The following is a 21,142-nucleotide window of genomic DNA, read 5'->3' on the forward strand; positions in this document are numbered from 1 at the left end:
ACGTATACCCAGAAACAGATTTGCTAGATTGTGTAATATTCTATTTTTAATTTTCGAGGGGACACCATACTGTTTTCCATGTTTTTATTTTGAAGGCAAACTCTGTGGCTTTCTTTATAGTTAGACAATCAGTGAGGAGAAGGAGAGGAGGAAAAGCAGACTGTGAGACTTCAGAATTACATTGTGGCACTTAAGCTTCTCTACACTGAAAATTAGAACTGTCACTATAGGAAAGAAAAATGTCTTCAGAGCTACACAAAGTTAATGCCAACCTCTAGTTTCTGGGTCTTGATTTCTAACATCTGCGTGACAGTAAAGTTTCAAAAACCCAAAATGTGGTTTCTCCTGTATGCCTTTTTATCTCTCTAAGTGCAGAGATTTTGATCTGCATGGCTAGAGGCTGAAGCTATGGTGATGCATAAATTTTTCTCCTGGATTACCTACAGAAAGAAGTGAGTGTCAGATGCTACTGGTCTTGAGATGGTGGAGACTGTGAGAGCATAGCCTCCCTGGGCCAAGTGACCACACCCATGAGCCTTCAGTTTTGATGGATCTTAAAGTACAATTCATGTGAATCCTTGAGGTGGGCAAACTCCACACTGGCAAGATTCTATGGCTTTCTGGAATTTTCTGACCTGAAGCTGGTACCCTGGAACCTCATGGTTATCAATTCAAAAGGCACAGGGCTGGGGGTCTTCCTCATGTCCCCCTAAGTTTAATTTCCACCTTTACCCTGTTAATGTAAACTGCACTCCATTCAAGGAGATTTTATTGATGACTGTTCTCTTCTGTCACCAGGGAGGGCGTGGTCAGTTTCAAGAGAACTCCAGCACAGTGTCCACTGCCTCTTCCCTCTCTGTTGGTATCCACAGCTATACAAAGTCACCCTGGAGTTCAACCTCCAACTCTGACTTGTATCACAGACCTTTTCATGCCACTACCCACCTATATATGCTTCTAATCTTGACTCCACCCAACCTAAATCAATTCCACAAGTTGAGAATAAGGACTAGGCTTTAGTTGTCATGTGTAAAGAACTATGAATTCTGAGTTAACCTAAAAGTAAAGCTCCTTAGCATATTCTTGATTGCATAAAGATAGTTTTTATAATTGTGAAATCTTTAAGGCACTTTAGAGAGGAAACACTAAATAAAGAATGATCTCCATCACAGCACAGTTTCAAGGAAGTTCACAATAAAAAAAAAAAAAGTTAATTTTGTTCCCACTTATAAGTGGGAGCTGGATGATAAGAATACAAGAACATATAGAGGGGAAACATAGACACTGGGGCCTATCGGAGGGTGGATCCTAAACGGAGAGAGAGGCAGGAAAAATAACTAATGGGTATTAGGTTCCATACTTGAGTGATTGATATGGTTTGGCTGTATCCCCACCCAAATTTCATCTTGAATTGTAGCTCCCATAATCCCCTTGTGTAGTGTTGCGGGAAATCAGGGACCCTGAATGGAGGGACCAGCTAAAGCCATGGCAGAAGAACATACATTGTGAAGATTTCACGGACATTTATTAGTTCCCCAAATTAATATTTTTATAATTTCTTATACCTGTCTTTACTGCAATCTCTGAACATAAATTGCAAAGATTTCATGGACACTTATCACTTCCCCAATAAATACCCTTGTGATTTCCTATGCCTGTCTTTACTTTAATCTCTTAATCCCATCATCTCTGTAAACTGAGGAGGATGTATGTCACCTCAGGACCCTGTGATGATTGTGTTAACTGCACAAATTGTTTGCAGAGCACGTGTGTTTGTACAATATGAAATCTGGGCACCTTGAAAAAAGAACAGGATAACAGCAATGTTCAGGGAACCAGAGAGATAACCTTAAACTCTGACTGCTGGTGAGCCAGGCAGAACAGAGCCATATTTCTCCTCTTTCAAAAGCAAATAGGAGAAATATCGCTGAATTATTTTTCTCAGCAAGGAACATCCCTGAGAAAGAGAATGCACCCCTGAGGGTAGACCTCTAAACGGCCCCCTTGGGGTTGGCTGTCTTTTACAGTTGAAGCCAAAGGGATGAAATAAGCCCCAGTCCCCTGTAGCACTCCCAGGCCTATTAGGATGAGGAAATTCCCACCTAATAAATTTTGGTCAGACAGGTTGTCTGCTCTCAAACCCTGTCTCCTGATAAGATGTTATCAATGACAATGCATGCCCAAAACTTCATTAGCAATTTTAATTTCACCCCATCTTGTGGTCCTGTGATCTCACCCTGCCTCAATTTGCTTTGTGATATTTTATTACCTTGTGAAGCATGTGATCTCTGTGATCGACACCCTATTCATGCATTCTCTTCCCTTTTGAAAATCACTAATAAAAACTTGCTGGTTTTATGACTCACGGAGCATCACAGAACCTGCTGACATGTGATGTCTCCCCGCGGACACCCAGCTTTAAAATTTCTCTCTCTTGTGCTCTTTCCCTTTATTTCTCAGACGAATGGATGCTTAGGGAAATAGAAAAGAACCCACGTTGAATATCGGGGGTGGTGTTTCCCGCAATAGTGTAGTGGGAGGGACCAAGTGGGAAGTAATTGAATCATGGGGACATTTTTTCCCATGCTGTTCTCATGATAGTGAATAAGTCTCATGAGATCTGATGGTCTTATAAAGGGCAGTTCCCCTGCACATGCTCTCTTGCATGTTGCTATGTAAGATGTGCCTTTGCTCCTCCTTTCCCTTCTGCCATGATTGTGAGGCCCCTCCAGCCACAGAGAACTGTGAGTCCATTAAGTCTCTTTTTCTTTATAAACGACCCAGTATTTCTCCTAGCAGTATGAAAATGGACTAATACAGTGATGAAATACTGCAATACAACAAACCCCCATGACACATGTTCACCTAAATAACAATCCCACACATGTACCCTGACTTAATGCCAACATCTAGTTTCTTTCAAAGAAATTGAAAATTATTTCAAAGAATTTCTTTCAAAGAAATTGTTAAATTTTCATATAAATACCAGAATGCTCAAAATTAGTCATTTCAAACAACACTAATTTCAGATGATCCCTTTTATTTAGATGTCTTGCAACTATTTCTCTTTATCTAAAATTACAGTCTTATATCTGCCTGTTTTTTAATAATTATATTTAAAATATAGTTAAATTTTTAAATAAATTTGACTTGGAAAGACCTGAGGTACTTGATATTGTCTACACACATTCATTATCAATTATCTACAAACTCTGCAGCCACCATCAGAATTCTTATGCTTCCTCTTTTGGAAGGTGTCAATTCTTCAATCTTAACATGTAATTTATGTAAGACCCATTCCAGCATTTGAAGATATTGTTCTTGCCATCGTTTTTTTCAAGGTAGCTGCTGAGGTTGCTTCCTGTCAGTGATTATGGCTTCCTGAGTCAAAATAGTTTTTTTCTGGGTCCTGATGATGTGGTTTGTGTATATCTCTCATCTACTAAAACCATATTTGTAAATGAAATATTAGTAGATTTAAGTTCCATTGTTTTCTCTATAGGATTAACTACAGAATGTTCTAGCACGTTTTAGTTCTTATTGTACCAATAAGAGACTTCACAATGGAAGGCAGTTCCTACTCTTGGTGGAGAAGTCTGTGGCTGTGCAACTCTCCAGAGGGATCTATGTCTGTCCAATACACCAACCCAAGCCATGCTCAAGTTCATAGGGTTTGGACATTTGTGCATTTCAATTGTTGTGACAGTTTCCTACGAGTGGGCAAAGTCATGCTCTGAAGTCCAGATTATGATGGAGTATCCCGGCCCGCGGGATAGTCAGAGCAGGCCCTGGAGGAGGGGGTGGGAATTTGGGGAACAAGAGACACGAGAAATGGAGACAAGACAGTGCTCTGATCAAGTCTCATTTAATGGCGGTAATGCACTGCCTTATATACACTTGGAAGGGAAGGGGTTGGGCTAAGGCGGAAATGATCTCATTGCCGAGGGCGTGGCCAGGTTAGTTTTGGTTTCTCCGGTCGGAAGTCATGTTGCGCTTGCGCTATTAAGTAACAATTTTCCCGGGCGCGGGAAAAGTGAGTGAAGAAGAAGCAGGAAGAGCGCCATCTTTAATGAGGTATTAGTACAGGGGAAAAAAGGCAAAGATAGGGAGAAGGTGTGGGGTGGAAATGAATATAGCTCAGGCGTTTAATCTTTAATTATTATTCGCTATGGCCGGGGCGTGCAGCTCCGGACAATGGAGCAGGCAGCCTGAGAGATGTCAGGACAGCACAGGGTAAATGAGACAAAGAGGCTACACTTGCCCCACCTGACTCCCAGCACCCCAGCCAGCTTCACTGTGCACCATCAACCCCACGTGAAGGACATCCCAACCTCCTCCTTCACCCCTTATTATTATACGATGTAACCTGTAAACGATTTAAAGCAAGTGTCCCAATCCCCCAGAAACAGACTAGTACCAACCTGTGTACTAATAGGAGCCAGGCCACACAGGAGGAGGTGAGCAGCGGGCAAGAAAGCATTACTGCCTGAGCTCTGCCCCCTGTCAGATCAACTGTGGCATTAGATTCTCATAGGAGCACCAATCTTAATGTGAACTGGACCTGCAAGGGATCTACCTTGTGTGCTCCTCATGAGAATCTAATGCCTAAAGATCTGAGCTGGAGCAGTTTCATCATAAAACATCCCCTCAACCCTGACCACCCATCCATGGAAAAATTGCCTTCCATGCAACCAGTCCCTGATGCCAAAAAGGTTGGGGAGCACGACTTAAAGAACATTATTAATGTCTGTTTCCTGCCTTCATCTAGGAGGTCACAGTCAGCTTGGAAACTCCAGCAAGTGATCCACCCAGCTGTCCCCTCCCACTTTGTTAGTATCCACAGCTCCTCAAAGGCCCCCTGGAATTTAGACTAAAGCATGATCATACCATTGCATGCCAGCCTGGGCAAAAAAGTGAGACCCCATCTCAAAAAAAAAAAAAAGGAAAAAGAAGAAGGGAAAAAAAGCTCTGAGTTGGATCCCTGCCGGCTTTCTGTCAGTTTGGGGCCCATCTATACCAATCTTGATTTACTAGTCTTGATTTCACAGGTGGAAAATAAGGAAAAGGCTTTGAACAATGTGTACAATTTCAATAAAAGAATCATCACAATTTTAAGTAGATCTAAAAGAAGAGTTCCTTAGCACATTGCATATTATTCATTCCATGAAGAGAGTTTTTCTAAATGAAAAATGTTTAGGACGTTCAGGAAAGGAAGAACAAATTAAAGAATGATCTCCACAGCAGAGGCCTCCAGGCTCTTATGCGTGCAAAGCACAGTTCCAGTGTAAAAGTCCACAGGGACGCCATGAGGGCCCCCACTGGAGTGCCTCGGGCTCCTTCCCAGGCAGCAGTTAAGCGGAGCGTGCCGCAGGCCTGCAGAAAGGCTGGGGTTCCTCTTCTTTCAGGGATCATTCCTGATGGAACCCTGGGTTTTCAGCAGCTTCCGGGTGCGGCCTGGACTGCAGAGGGCGCGCTGGGCGTGTGTACTTCCACCTCTGCTTACTTCCACCTCCGCAGGCACTGGCATCTCCAGGCTGGATCAGGCCGCTTTGGACCTCACCATCGGTAGCATCTGCGTTTTCTTGAGGGTACTGGAGCCCGTCTGTGGTTTCAGCCATTGACTCCTCAACATGGGAGTCTCGAGGCCGTTTTTGGCCCCTCTCATCTCCGGGAAGGGCTCCGTGCCCGGTTGAGGCTCAGTGGAGCAGCCAGCGCGCAGCAGAGCTCCCGCAGAGCTGATGGCATTGGCAGGAGTGGCGGTTCAGCACAGGGAAGTTATCCAATGCCCAGGCCCAAGCTGGTTCTCTGTTCAAGTCCCGTGGCATGTGGGCCTCTGGACCTGCCTGCCTCCAAGACAGCTCTTCCAAGGTTGATGGATAGAACTCCATAGCCTCAGCCTCCCAAAGCTTGACCAGGTCCAGCCTAGTAGCTAGTATAGGAAAGGAGCAAATGGCTCAGTTCATCCCTGACTGTGGGTTTTTATAGCATTCTGTCTTGTACAGGAAGTCAGATACCAGAATCCAGTCATGTGGGGATTAACACTTATCTACCCTGCTAATTGCTTTAGACGGTGATAGGGTTGTGATAAAAAGTTTATCATTCCAGAAGGCACTATTGAAACTCCTTGGGTTTCTATTGAATCAGGCTGTAATAGGGTGGGGCAAGATGTGAGAGAATGGGTCCAGTTATTGGCAGTTTTCTTATTTCAAAAAGAAATTGGCAGTTTTGAATATTTCAGTATTTCACAATTTGATGAGATGTTAGATGTACATCTCATATAGATATGCTTTATCAAATTAAGGGAATTTGCAGTTTCTAATTTGCTAAGATGACTTTTATATTAATGAAGCAGGGTTGAATTTTTTTAAAGATTTTTTGTATCTACTGAGATTATTGTATATTTTTTTTCTGCTGTTAATGCGGAGAATAATATTGATTTTCAAATGCCAAACCAAAGTTGAGTTCCTGATAAACTCCATTAGATTATGATGCATTTTTTAAAAGTATATTACTGGAATCAGAATGTTAACATATAGTTTATGATTTTGCCCTGTGATTTGGGAAAGATATTGGATGATCAAAAAATTGAAGAGGGGGCACTAGAATGAAGCATTAAATGGTCATGTAAATACTTAAACTTGTTGATATTTAAAAAGGACTTTCTATCTATATACTTTTCCCACTCAGTCAAAGATTTTTCAAACATAGGGACTATGTCTCATTTGCAGCATATCGAGAGTCAAGATTCGCCTGATTCATTCTATTTTTGAAGGCACTCTGAAACAAATTTTAATACAGAGTGAATTTTTGAGGATTCCAACAGCAGACGAAAAACAGTGAAGTACATAAGTTGAGCAGAAAGGTATATTTTAATGGCCTGGCTTCCCCCCAAAAAAAACATTATTGAAATAAACGCTCATATGAGATTGCTTTGATCAAGAGTGCTGTCCTTCGGAAGTAGCAATGAGAAGAAAGAGGAGAGGGACAGAGATGAGCATATTCAATGCTGTGCTTCCTAGTTGTCCAAGCTTGATATCAAGCATGACCAGAGGTGACTTCATTATTAAACCAATAAAGTTTAACTGTAAGGCAAACTTCCAAAGAGTTTGTAAAACATTTGTCTTAAAACATTTTTATAATTATCTTAAACAGAATCCCCTACTACTTGTATGAACACTGACTCCACAAACTGGAAACCGCTCTGAACACTAATGGTTGTTTGATCTCATGAAACCATCTTCTGAGAGGCCTTATGAATAACTGCTTCTCAGCACAGTCCACTTGGGAGGAAGAAAAGGACAGAATATATCCACTGTTGTAGAGATAACACAATTCTCACAACAGAAGACCCCAGTGTACCAAATAGAAGAGGCAGGGAACACTAGAACTGAGTTGGCATTCACAGGTTTTCATGCATGTAAGTTAGCATGACAACTACAAAGTCAGGCCACATCTCATACATTTTCAGCAGAGCAGGGGGAAGCAGGATGAATTCCTTTCTCTCTTCAAAGAAAGAGAGAACACCTTACAATAGTATCTTCTCATCTACTAAGAGACCCTTAGCTCATTCTGGAAGTACTTTTAAGAAACATTTACATATTATTATTTGTCCTGTGACCATGGATATATTGATATATTGCAAAACGAGATTCAAGTTTTATCTTGAGATGGACAAATCTAAATTCAAATGGTTCAACTACAGATTAAGACTCACCATATTAAATGTGATATTACTGGTCAATTTCTTTTATGGATTTTAGGAAAAGAAAATACTCTCATATAGTATAAGCAGAAAACTATTTATTATGGGATAAAATTCACTTAAAATATGATAAAAATGTGTAGACATAGATTTTAGACTGAATGTCAGGGAAAAAAATATGCTAAGGAACTTTACTTCTAGATAGACTCAGAATACATGGTAGATGGCAAATTTTGTTATGTGTATTTTACCGCAGTAAAAATAAATAGAAAATAAAAGACAAGAAGGAAAGAATTGAGTGACTACCACTACCCTGCTTCTCACTAACATCGCAAGTTGTCTTTGAGGACACACCTCTCCCTCAAGCTTTTCTCTGCCTGGAGAACAAGATTGCAGTCTCTGCTCCAGGACTAGCAATGTGGATTGGGGCAATGATAAACTATTAGCCAGGGTTCCTCAAAAGAGCTTTCTCTCCACAGGTTAAGGAGTACCTTTTCTTTTTATCACTTAAACCACCCTATCACAGATTGAGTTTCATCTAAGATGTTAGGGTTTTATGTTAATACCACTAATTCCATCATCTGTTACAATTTGCTTCTAGAATTAATATCACCACTATGCTTCCTGTGATCTGATTAGGACCACGCACTTGGCCAGAAAAGTATAAAAATACAAAAGCTGGTGTTTCCTGCTGTGAGTCTGGATGAAACACCTTTTCCCTTGTGTTCAGGAGCCCTTGGATTACACAATTCCATATTGCTTTCAGATTGGCCAGCCCAGAGGAAACCTTAGCGGGTAATCTAATCTGGGTGTTGCACAGAGAGGCAGCCCTGACGGAGCCAAAGCCAGTGCTGCATTCATAGTCCCTTTAACCCCTGGACCTTTAAAAGGTTTCAAATTTAAATCACCATCATGTCATCTAAAATAACAATTAATTTCTCTTTACAATTAATTGGCATTCAGGGATGTTGTGGTTTGAATGTTTGTCCTTTCTGAAACTCATGTTGAAACTTAATCCTCAGTGTAATAATATTGAGAGGTAGGGCCTTTAAGAAGTAATTGGGTCTTCAGGGCTCTGACCATTTGACGTCCTAATCCATTTATGGTTAACAGTTAATTGGTTAATGGAATAATGGGTTATCAGAGGATTGGGAGTGTGGTTTTATTTTTTAAAAAAGTAGATTTTGAGACTTGAGAACAGAAAGTGAGGATGAGCAGATGGGAAGCTCCACATCCAAACCACAAAAACACTCTAACTCATCTTTCACCATTTACTTATTTTTTATGACACGGATAACTGACATTTAATTAGTCTAATAATGAGTGCAAAACAAACACAGCTCTAGTTCCACGTCCCAATAAGATGTAACATCTAAGCTTCTCTATACTGATACTTAGAACTGTCACTATGTGAAAAGATTGATATAATCACAGATAGACTAAATTAATGCCATCATCCAGTTTATGGGTTTTGATTTCTAACATTTGAGGGGACAGGAAAGTGGAAAAGTCCCAAGTGTATTCTCTACTGCATGTTTTTCATCTCTGCCCAAGGATTTTGGTGTAAAGGCTGGTAATCTTTACACCAAATCTTTACACTAAAGTTGTGAAGACACGTAAATCTTTCTCCTGGGATGCCTGCAAGAAGGAATGAGTCTTAGTTGCTGCAGGCCCTGAGATGGGCAGAGATTATGAGAGTCTCCCATATACTAGGTGTTCTGCACTGAATTGTGTTCCCCCAAAATTCATGTTAATTTTGATTAACTAATCTCCAAGGTGATGATATTTGGAGATGGGGCCTTCGGGAGACAATTGAGTTTAGATGAGGTCATGAGGGTGGGGTTTCATAATGGGATTCGTGCCCTTGATGAGGAGAGGAAGAGATACCAGGTCCCTCTTCTTCTCTCCCTTTCTTCTCTTGTCCCTCTACCCACTTCTCTCTCTCCTTCTGTGCCATGTGAGAACACAGCTACAACATGGCCATTGGCATGAAAGGAAGAGAGCCCTCACCAGGAGCTGAATCACTGGCGCTTTCATCTTGGACTTCCAGATCCTGGGCAAGACTCACCAGGGCAGACTTCTGTAGCTGCCTGGAATTGTCTGATCTGGAGTTGATGCTCTGGAACCCTGTGGTTGTTAACTCAGAAGGCACAAGGCTAGGGATCTTCTTTCAGTCCCCTTTAATCTATCTCCACTCTTCATTTTCTGTTTTGTTTTTCAAGTAATGAATTTATTTTTCCAATTGATGTAGCCAGCTCATGGTACAGCATATTAAAGCATAAAGTACAAATCCAAGGAAGGCAATACCTTTACTACGTTATAAAACTTTGACAAATCAATATAGTACTTTTATTATAATAAAAGCATATGCTTGTTGGAGTCATATACTACTTTAGTGATAATTTTTACTACAAAAATATTCAAGTACTAAACCAAAACATTGGTTTTTAATGGTGGTTTATAGCAGAACAAATTATTTTATACACATTAATATCACTTAAAACTGAGCAATTTCTCCTTTTAAAGTGAATTTCCTTACGCAGGCTGTTGCAGTTTATGGCAGCAGGGCAACTGTGTGTATATAAGAGGTGGCTCTGCTTTGTTCTGGAGTTCCACCAAAGTCAGGTAGGTGTGAAAAGCTTTAAAAATCCTACCTTAAAATGATTCAATGTCAGTGCAAACTGCCAAGTACTTTCTGAAAAGTTTTTAAATTTTCACATAAATACTGGAACTCTCAAAATTAGACAATCATTTCAAACAACACTTATTTTAGACGATCCCTTTTATTTAGACACCCTGAACCTCTTTGTTTTTATCCCACGTCACAAAGTCTTATATCAGTCTATTTTTTAAAAATTCTACCTAAGATATGGTTTTAGAATAACAGATTGCCAGGTTGGAGAGACCTGGGGTACTTGATGTTGCCTACCAACATTCATTATCATTTTTCTGCAAATGATGCTGCTGCTATCAGAGTTCTTATGCTTCCTCTTTTTGAAGCCAGCAATTTGTCAGTTTTAGCATGTAGTTTAAGTATTACCCATTCCAGTGCTTCCCAGCCTTTATTAGCATTTGAAGATATTGCACTTGTCTTCATGTCTTCAAGGTAACTGCTGAGGCTGATTCTTTTCACAATGATTATGGTTTCTTGAGTCAAAATAGTTTTTATTTTCTGGGTCCTGAAGACTGTATTTTGGCTCTTGCTGCAACAGTAAGGGACTTGCAGTTCCCATTCTGTACAGAGAAGTCTGTGGCTGCGCAACTTGCCAGAGGGATCTATACATCTGTCCACACCATGCTCAGGTTCGCAGGGCGTGGGTATTTGTGCATTGCAGCTGTTGTAACAGTTTCCCATGGGTGGTGAAAGATGTGCTCTGCAGTCCAGATCTTGATGGTGCAGGCAGTCAGTTAGATGTCTGTGAAGCGCAGGGAAAAAATGAGGTGAGGAGGCAACACCAGTCCCACCCCATCGGGGGTTCTTCAACCAGCTTCGCTGTGCGCAGGTGCCACCGGCTCCAATTGAGGCGATCCTCCGCTCTGTTACAATGTAACCTTTAAACCATTTAAAGCATAGATCCGCAACCTTTTTGGCACCAGGGACCAGTTTAGCGGAATACATTTTTTCTGCGGATGGAGAGGGGTGCGGGGATGGTTTCGGGATGAAGGTGTTAGAATTCAAATAATCACTCACGCAATAGATTCTCATGAGGAGAGCGAAAGCCAGTCCTAGTCCAGCGCATGCGTAGTTCACAATAGGGTTCGCACTCCTGGGAGAATTTAATGCCTCTCATCTGACGCTAGGCGGAGCTCAACCAGTAAGGCTCGCTTGCCGGATGCTCACCTCCTGCTTTGGGGCCGGGTTCCGAACCGGTCCGTGGTGGGGGGGATTGGGGACCCCTGATTTAAAGAACACTGCTAATGCCTGTTTTCTGCCATTATCTGGAGGGCCACAGTCAGTTTCGAAGCAACTCCAGCATATGATCCACCCAGCAGTCCCCTCCTACCCTGTTAGTATCCACAGCTCCTCAAAGGCCACCGGAATTTAGACTAAAGCCTGATCACGCCACTGCACACCGGCCTAGGCGACCCAGAGAGACCCCCATCTCAAATAATAATAATCAAAAGAAAAAGAAAAAGCTCTGAGCTGGGTCCCTGCACCCTTTTCTGTCTGCTTCAGTCCCATCTTTACCAATCTTGATTTACTAGTTTTCATTCCACAGTTGGAGAATAAGGGAAAGGCTTTAATCAATGTGTACAGTTTCAATGGAAGAACCATCACAATTTTGAGTAGATCTAAAAGAAAAGTTCCTTAGCACTTTACATATTATTCACTGCATGAAGAGAGTTTTTCTAAATGAAAATGTTTAGGACATTCAGGAGAGGAAGAACAAATTATGGAATGATCTCCACAGCAAAGACTTCAAGGCTGTTATGCGTGCGGCGCACAGTTCTGGCGCAAAAGTCCCCAGATACCACATGAGGGTCCCCACTGGGGTGCCTCGGGCTCCTTCCAGGACAGCAGTTGAAGCAGGTCGTACTGCAAGCCTGCAGAAAGGCAGGGGTTCTTCTCCTTTCCGGGTTCCTTCTTGATGGAATCGTCGGTTTTCAGCAGCTTCCGGGGGCGGTCTGGACTGCAGAGAGCCGTCCTGACTCCACATAGGTGGAGAATAAGGAACAGGCTTTAATTGTCATGTACAAAGAACTATGAATTCGGAGTTGATCTAAAAGTAAAGCTCCTTAGCATATTCTTGATTACATATAAATCAAAGTTTTATAATTGAGAAAACTTTAAGGCACTTTGGAGAGGAAGAACTATGTAAGGAATGATCTCCATCAGAGCAACTTCTTGCTCCTAGATGGACAGTCCCAAGGAAGTTTACAATAACATAATGACAGTGTGAGGAGCTCCTTCCAGGGCATTGGCTGAAGGCAGTGGTGCTGTTGATGCAAGGATACCCCTATAATTGGAGTTTAGCCTGGGAGACCAAGTAAATACTTGACTTTAAGCCAGAACGAATTCAAGAGCAAGCCAACAGAGTAATGTGAAAGCAAGTTATTAAGGAAACTAAGGAACAAAAAGGAGGCTACCTCATAGTGAGGGTAGCACCAGGGGACAGAGTGGCTAGCTGGCTATTTTATGGCTATTTCTGGATTATATGCTAAACAAGGGGTCGATTATTTCTTCATTTGTCTGGGAAAGGGGCGGGAGCTTGTGGAACCAGGAGTTTCTCCCCCTTACAGAATATAGAGAATAACTCTTGGGCATTGCAATGGCATTTGTAAACATAACTGTCATTGCTCCAGAGTTAGTGTTTTTTAGAATCCCCAATGCATGATAATTAGCATATAATGAGCAATGAGGGTAACCAGAGGTTGCTTTTGTAGCCATCTTCCTTCTAGCTGGTTTGGGCTTTTGTTTTTTTTTTTTTTTTTTTTTTTTTTTTTTTTTTTTTTTTTTTTTTTTGGAGACAGAGTTTTGCTCTTGTTACCCAGCAGCCTGGAGTGCAATGGCACCATCCTGGTTCACAGCAACCTCCGCCTCCCGGGTTCAAGCTATTCACCTGCCTCAGCCTCCCGAGTAGTTGGGATTACAGGCATGCACCATCACGTCCGGCTAATTTTTGTATTTTTAGTAGAGACAGGGTTTCTCCATGTTGGTCAGGCTGGCCTCGAACTCCCGATCCTGACCTCAGGTGATCCACCCGCCTTGGCCTCCCAAAGTGCTAGGATTACAGGCGTGAGTCACCATACCCAGCTGTTTTTTGTTTTTTTTTTTTTAAGGAATCATGTCTTATCAAGGGGGTATTGTGACCTGTATCTTGGGGACCTAGCCTCCTGTTTGTCTTGCAAAACTAGTCCTGCCAAACTCCTATCTCACTGTGAGCCATAAGCAACAAAAGGTTTGTTCCCCTCTCCCCTTCCTGGGTTGCACTGTATTTCAGGCCTTGATTGTGAGCAGTTTATGGAGGCATCCTGAGTATGCATCTGTTGAGCTCTGCAAGCACTGGCATCTCCTGGCTGGTTTGGGACCATTGAACCCTGTCATCGGCAGAATCCATCTTTCCTTAAGGTGACTGGAGCTCCTTTGTGGTTTCAGTCACTGACTCCTGGACATGTAGGTTTTGATGGCCATTGGACCCCTCTTGAGTCTGGGAACAGCTCCTTTGTGGTTTCAGTCACTGACTCCTGGACATGTAGGTTTTGATGGCCATTGGACCCCTCTTGAGTCTGGGAACAGCTCCGTGCCTGCTGGAAACCCAGCACAGCAGCCCACACATACCTGATTTTACATCCTCACAGAGCTAAGGGCATTGGAAGGAGTGTTGGGTCAACACAGCAAGCGATCTAGTGCCCAGGCCCAGGTTTGCTCTCAATCCCAACCTGGTGGCATATGACATGCACTCTGGACCTGCCTACCTCCAGGACTGCTCTTCCAAGGTTGATGAACAGAACTCCATGGGTTCAGTCTTGTGATAAGGCCAACCATATAGTTGAGCTAGGAAAAGAGGTAAATAACACTGGCTAGTACTGAGTGTATTTTTATCATATGTTTTGTCTTGTATATAAACCAGAAACCAGCTATTCCAATAAGCAGGGGATTAACACTAATTTGCCTTGCAAATTGGTTCAGAACCTGATTGAATTATGGTGAAAATTGTATCATTCTGGAAGATACTCTGAAAAGACTGCTGGGTTGCTGTGATTGAATCAGCCAAGGAAAGAGAGCAGTAACTGGATCGTTACTGACTGTCCATTGACTATAGAAAGTGTGTCCTTATTGCTGAGCATCCTAGACAATTACACCTACTATGTCTCATTCTTCTGGCCTATTTTAGAGGCATTGAGCAGTTGTAGATAGGAGACTCAATGAGGTTAGATCATAGTCCAAGATCAGAAAGCTAATTCTGCTAGAATCTGGATTCAGAATCCAGGTCCTGCAGCATGCCAATCACATACAGTAATGAATAAAATATTAGTCTAGGCTAATTAGTCTAGGTTGTGAAAAGCGGCATCCCAGGACTTTCTTAAATCCATACATTTTCTTTTTTTGTCTAAACTCATCTAACTCCATGAAAGGGAGACCTTAAAGGTGCTATGATTTTTATACCTAAGGAGAAAATAAGTTGAATTGATGTAACATTTTCAACAGTGTTTTGTGCAGGCCTTGATCCTGTTTTATGTAATTAGGAGCATTCTGTCAGTTATTCCTCTTTATCTCTTTTCCTATTCTACTGAGATTCTTCTTATTAATTAAGTATTTTACTTCTAGCTATTTTATTTTATTTCTATTGTGTGCTTTGTAGCAATCAGTCTTCAGCAAAATTATGCATCCAAAATGCATAACCTAATTTTATGGAGTATTGCCAGATTGTTCTTTAAATGAATGAAACATTTGTCCTCCAAAAATAGTCCATGAGAATTACTGTACACATTTATTCTCTACGGATACTAGGATTGACCCAACCATTTAATATTTGCTGCGTGTTTCTGAAGGGAGAGGCCTGTGGTGGTTCAGCAGCTGTCTGATTCAGTGTTTACTGATTTCTGACGGTATCTTCTTTTAGGGAGCCAATTTGCAATGTGGTTCAGAAAAATCATTCCCTGACATTCAGTCTAAAATTTGTGTCTACACTTTTCTGTCAGATTTTTTTTTCTTTTTTATTTTTTTTATTTATTTATTTTTTTTTTTTTTTTTGAGACAGAGTCTTGCTGTATCACCCAGGCTGGAGTGCAGTGGCGCAATCTCGGCTCACTTTAACCTCTGCTTCCCAAGTTCAAGCTTTTCTCCTGCCTCAGCCTCTCAAGTAGCTGGAATTACAGGCGCCTGCCATCACGCCCAGCTAATTTTTTCTTTAAAAATTATAAGAAAGTGGAGACGGGGTTTCACCATGTTGGCCAGGCTGGTCACAAACTCATGACCTCAAGCAATCCGCCTGCCTCGGCCTCCCAAAGTGCTCAAATTACAGGCATGAGCCACCACAGCTGGCCTCTATCAGATTTTTTTTTTTTTTTTTTGATGGAGTCTCACCCTTGTTGCCCAGGCTGGAGTGTGGTGGCGCAATATCAGCTCACTGCAACCTCCGCCTCCCGGGTTCAAGTGATTCTCCTGCCTCAGCTTCCTGAGTAGCTGGGATGACAGGCACATGCCACCACGTCAAGCTACTTTTGTATTTTCAGTAGAGATGCAGTTTCACCATGTTGGTCAGGCTGGTCTTGAGATCCAGACCTCATTTTCCACCCGCCTCGGCCTCCCAAACTGCTGGGATTACAGGCATGAGCCACTGTGCTTGTCCTAGATTTTAATGACCTTTATACCATAATAAATCTTTTTATGCTTATACTATTTGAGAGGGTTTTGTTTCTTTTCCTAAAAACCATAAAAGAAATACAACAGTAACATCACATTTAATATGGTTAGTCTGAATCCATAGTTGAACTATTGGAATTTAGATTAGTCCCTCTAAAGATAAAGCCAAATCTCAAGTTTATACACTGTAGTAATTTATCCAAGATGATGGGACAAATGTGTAGATGTTTCTTAAAAGTACCTCCTGAATGAGCTGAGGGTCTCTCAGAAGATAGCAAGATATTATTGTAAGGTGTTCTCTCTTTCTTTGAAAAGAGAGAGGAATTCATCATGCTTCCCCTTGCCCTGCTGAAAATGTAAGCAATGTGGCCTAACTTTGTAGTTGTCAGGCTACCTTACAGGCATGTAAATATGTGAATGCCAACTCAATACTAGTGTGCCCTCTCTCTTCCGTTTGGTACACAGCAGTCTTTTGTTGTGAGAATTGTGTTATTTCACCAAGAGTGGATATATTCCATTCTTTTCTTCCTCCTAAGTGGACTGTGCCGAGAAGCAGTTATTCATAAGGCCTCTCAGAAGATGGTTTCATCAGATCAAGCAACCATTGTTGTTCAGAGTAGCTTCAAATTTGTGGAGTCAATGTTCATACAGCTAGTAGGGGATTCTCTTTGAGAGAATTAAAAAAATGTTTTAGGATAAATGTTTTACAAACTCATTGGAAGTTTAACTTCCAGTTAAACTTTATTGGTTTAATAATAAAGTCACCTCTGGTCATGCTTAATACCAAGCTTGGACGACTAGGAAGCACAGCATTAAATATGCTCATCCCTGCCCCTCTCCTCTTTCTTCTCACTCCCACTTTCTAACGACAGCACTCTTGAATAAAGCAATCTCACACAAGTGTTTATTTTAGTGATGTTTCTTGGGGGAAGACAGGCCTTTAAAATATGCCTCTCTGCTCACCTCACGTACCTCACTGTTTCTCTCCTGCTGTTGGAATCCTCAAAAATTCACTCTGTATTAACATTTATTTCCGAGTACCTTTTTAAATATCAACAAGTTAAGTTTTTTATGCCCATTTTATGCATTATGCTAGTGCCCCCTCCTCAATTTTTCCATCAGCCAATATATTTCCCAATCACAGGGCAAAATTATAAACAATATGTTAGAATTCTGAATACGGTAATATACTTTTAATAAATGCATCATAATCTAATTGAGTTTATTGGTAGTTCAACATTGGTTTGGAATTTGAAAATCAATCTGTAATCTCCACATTAACATCAGAAAAAATAAATGATTATCTCAGTAGATACAAAAAAATTTTTTTTAAATCAACCCTGCTTCATTATTAATATAAAAGTCATCTTAGCAAATTAGAAACAGTGAATTCCCTTAATTTGATGAAACTAACCTATTAGAGATGCACACCTCACATCTCACTGAATTGTGAAATATTGAAATATTGAAAACTGCCAATTTCTTATTGATATAAGAAACTGCCAGGCTGGGCGCGGTGGCTCAAGCCTGTAATCCCAGCACTTTGGGAGGCCGAGACGGGTGGATCACCAGGTCAGGAGATCGAGACCATCCTGGCTAACACGGTGAAACCTCGTCTCTACTAAAAAATATAAAAAAACTAGCCGGGTGAGGTGGCGGGCGCCTGTAATTCCAGCTACTTGGGAGGCTGAGGCAGGAGAATGACGTGAACCTGGGAGGCGGAGTTTGCAGTGAGCTGAGATCCGGCCACTGCACTCCAGCCTGGGCGACAGAGCGAGACTCCATCTCAAAAAAAAAAAAAAAAAGAAAGAAACTGCCAATAACTGGACCCATTCTCTCACTCCCCTGCCCCACTCTATTACTGCCTGATCCAATAAAAACCCAAGGACTTCCCAGAATAATAAAATTTTTACCATAATCTTATCACAGTCTGAAGCAATTAGCATGGTAAAAAAGTGTTAATCCCCACAAGATTGAATTTTGGTATACGACTTCCTATACAAGACAGAATGCTATAAAAGCCCACAGTCGGTGATGGACTGAGCCATTTGCTCTTTTCCTAGACTAGCTACGGCTGGGCCTAGTCAAGCCTTTCGAGGCTGAGGCTATGGAGTTCCATCCACCAACCTTGGAAGAGCCCCACATGCCACGGGACCTGAACCGAGAGCAAGCTTGGGCCTGGGCACTGGATAACTTCCCTGTGCTGAGTCGCCATTCCTGCCAATGCCATCAGCTCTACCGGAGCTCTGCTGTGGGCTGGCTGCTGCACTGCGCCTCCACCGGGCACGGAGCCCTTCCCGGAGATGAGAGGGGCCAAAAACGGCCTCGAGACTCCCATGTCGAGGAATCAATGGCTGAAACCACAGACGGGCTTCAGTCACCTCAAGAAGACGCAAATGCTACCTACGGCGAGGTCCAAAGCGGTCTGATGAAGCCTGGAGATGCCAGCGCCTGCGCAGGTGGAAGGACACAAGCCCATGGCGACCTCTGCAGTCCAGGCCGCCCCCGGAAGCTGCTGAAAATCCACGATTCCATCAGGAAGGAACCCGGAAAGGAGAGGAACCCCAGCCTTTCAGCAAGCCTGTGGTACGACCTGCTTCAACGAACACTGCCCTGGAAGGAGCCCGAGGCACCTCAGTGGGGACCCTCATACTGTCCCTGCGGACTTTTACGCTGGAACTGTGCCCTGCACGCACAAGAGCCTTGAGGTCTCTGCTCTGGAGATCATTCCTTAATTTGTTCTTCCCCTCCTGAACGTCCTAAACATTTTTCATTTAGAGAAACTCTCTTCATGGAATGAATAATATGTAATGTGTTAAGGAACTCACCGTTCCTGATGTACTCACAATTATGATAGTTCTTCCATTGAAACTGTACACATTAATTAAATCCTTTCCCTGTTCTCCACCCGTGGAATTGATTTTGAGCTGGTAAATCAAGATTGGTATAGATGGGCCTGAAGCAGACAGAAAGGGGGCAGGGACCCAGCTCAGAACTTTCTTTTTTTTTTTTTTTTTTTTTTTTTTTTTTTTGAGCTGGGGTCTCGCTAGTCTTCCTGGGTAGCCCCAGGCTGCCGTGCAGTGGCGCGATCATGCTTTAGTTTAAATTCCAGGGGGCCTTTGAGGAGCTGTGGATACTAGCAGGGTGGGAGGGGACAGCTGGGTCACTTGCTGGAGTTGCTTCAAGACGTACCGTGGCCCTCCGGATGAAGGTAGGGAACAGACATTAACAGTGTTCTTTAAATTAGCAGTCCCCAACCTTTTTGGCACAAGGGACTGGTTTTGTAGAAGACAATTTTTCCATAGATGGGGGTTGGTAGACAGGGATAGTTTGGGGATGAAGCTGCCCTACCTCAGATAATCAGGCGTCAGATTCTCAGGAGGAGCACACAAGGTAGATCCCTTGCATGTGCAGTTTACAATAGGCTTCGTGCACCTATGAGAATCTAATGTCTCTGCCGATCTAACAAGAAGTGGAGCTCAGGTGGTAACGCTGGTCTGCCTGCCACTCCCCTCCTGTTGTGCCACAGGGCTCCTAATGCTAACGGTGGAGGGTATCCAGGTTCTTGGCGTCTTGAACAAAGAATTAGACAAAATGCGCAAGCAAAGCAAGGACGGAATGAAGGGATTTATTGAAAACAAATGTACACTCCACAGTGTGATTGGGCCTGAGCATAGAGGCTCGAAGGCCCTGTTACAGAGTTTTTTGTGAGTTTAAATGCCCTCTATTTGGGGTATGCCCTATGTAAATGAAGAGGATGAAGTAAAGTTACAAAGTCATTTGCTCAGTGTATGCCCTATGGAGAGGATATTTCCTGTTGTAGCTGAAGTGTGAATGCGCTTTATGTTCTCAGCTCCCAGACCCTATTTTCCTGCCTCACTAACAGGCCAGGGTCCAGTACAGGTGTGCTGTCTGAGGAGTTGGGGACCCCTCCTTTAAATAATTTAAAGTTTACATTGTAATAAGGGTGGGAGAGAGGGTTGGAATGTCCTTCACATGAGGCCGATGGCACCTGCCTACTGCGAAGCTGGTTGGGGTGCTGGGGGTACAGTGGGGCAGGTGTAGCCTCTTTGCCTCATTTTCCCCTGCACTGTCCAGACATCTCCTGGACTGCCTGCACCATCAAGATCTGGACTTCAGAGCAATCTTTGACCGCCTGTGGGAAATCGTTACAACAGTTGCAATGCACAAATACGCAAAAGCCCTATGAACCAGAGCATGGTGTGGGTTGATGTGTTGGACAGACCTATAGATCCCAATGAAGAGTTGCACAGCCACAGACTTCTCTGCACAGAGTGGGAACTACACGTCTCTTATTGGTACAGCAAGAAACAAAACATATGTGCTAGAATATTCTGTAGTTAATCCTATAGAAAAAGCAATGGAACTTAAATCTACTAATATTTCACTTAAAACATGGTTTCAGTAGATGAGAGACTTATATACAAACCACATCCTCAGGACACAGAAAAAAATTATTTTGACTCAAGAAGCCATAATCACTGAAAGGAGGCAGCCTCAACAGTTACCTTGAAGAACTGATGGCAAGAACGATATTTTCAAAAGCTAACAAAGGCCGGGAAGCCCTGGAATGGGTCATACATAAAATACATGTTAAATAATGAATTGATGGCTTCCACAAAAGGAGGCATAAGAACTCTGGTGGTGGCTGCCACAGCCTTTGTAGTGAAGTGATAATGAATGCATATAGACAAGTACCCCACATCTCTCCAAGCTGGCAATATATTTATTTTAAAACTATAAACATATTTTAAGTAGAATTTTTTAAAAGTAGGCTGATATAAGACAGTGACTTTAGATCAAAACAAAGAAATGCATGGTGTCTAAATAAAAGGGATCATCTGAAATTAGTGTTGTTTGAAATGACTGTCTAATAGTGGAGATTCCAGTATTTATGAAACATTTAACAAATTTTTTGAAAGAAATTCTTCTTCTTAAGGTTTATTTTAAATTCAGGGTACATATGCAGGTTTGTGATTTCGGTAAATTTGTGTCATAGGAGTTTGTTGTACACATTATTTTATCACCCAGGTATGAAGCCTGGTGCCCATAATTATTTTTCCTGATACTCTCCCTCCTCCCATCATCCACCTTCAATAGGCTCCAGTGTC

General features: G+C 42.2%; 1 pseudogene; it reads left to right on the forward strand.

Annotated features, from left to right (window-relative positions):
* Positions 1-19,547: 19,547 nt before the first annotated feature.
* Positions 19,548-20,705, forward strand: LOC126956194 (PRELI domain containing protein 3B-like; annotated as a pseudogene).
* The last annotated feature ends 437 nt before the right edge of the window (positions 20,706-21,142 follow it).

Source organism: Macaca thibetana, chromosome 6 (genome assembly GCF_024542745.1).
Source record: "Macaca thibetana thibetana isolate TM-01 chromosome 6, ASM2454274v1, whole genome shotgun sequence".
Lineage (NCBI taxonomy): Eukaryota > Metazoa > Chordata > Mammalia > Primates > Cercopithecidae > Macaca > Macaca thibetana.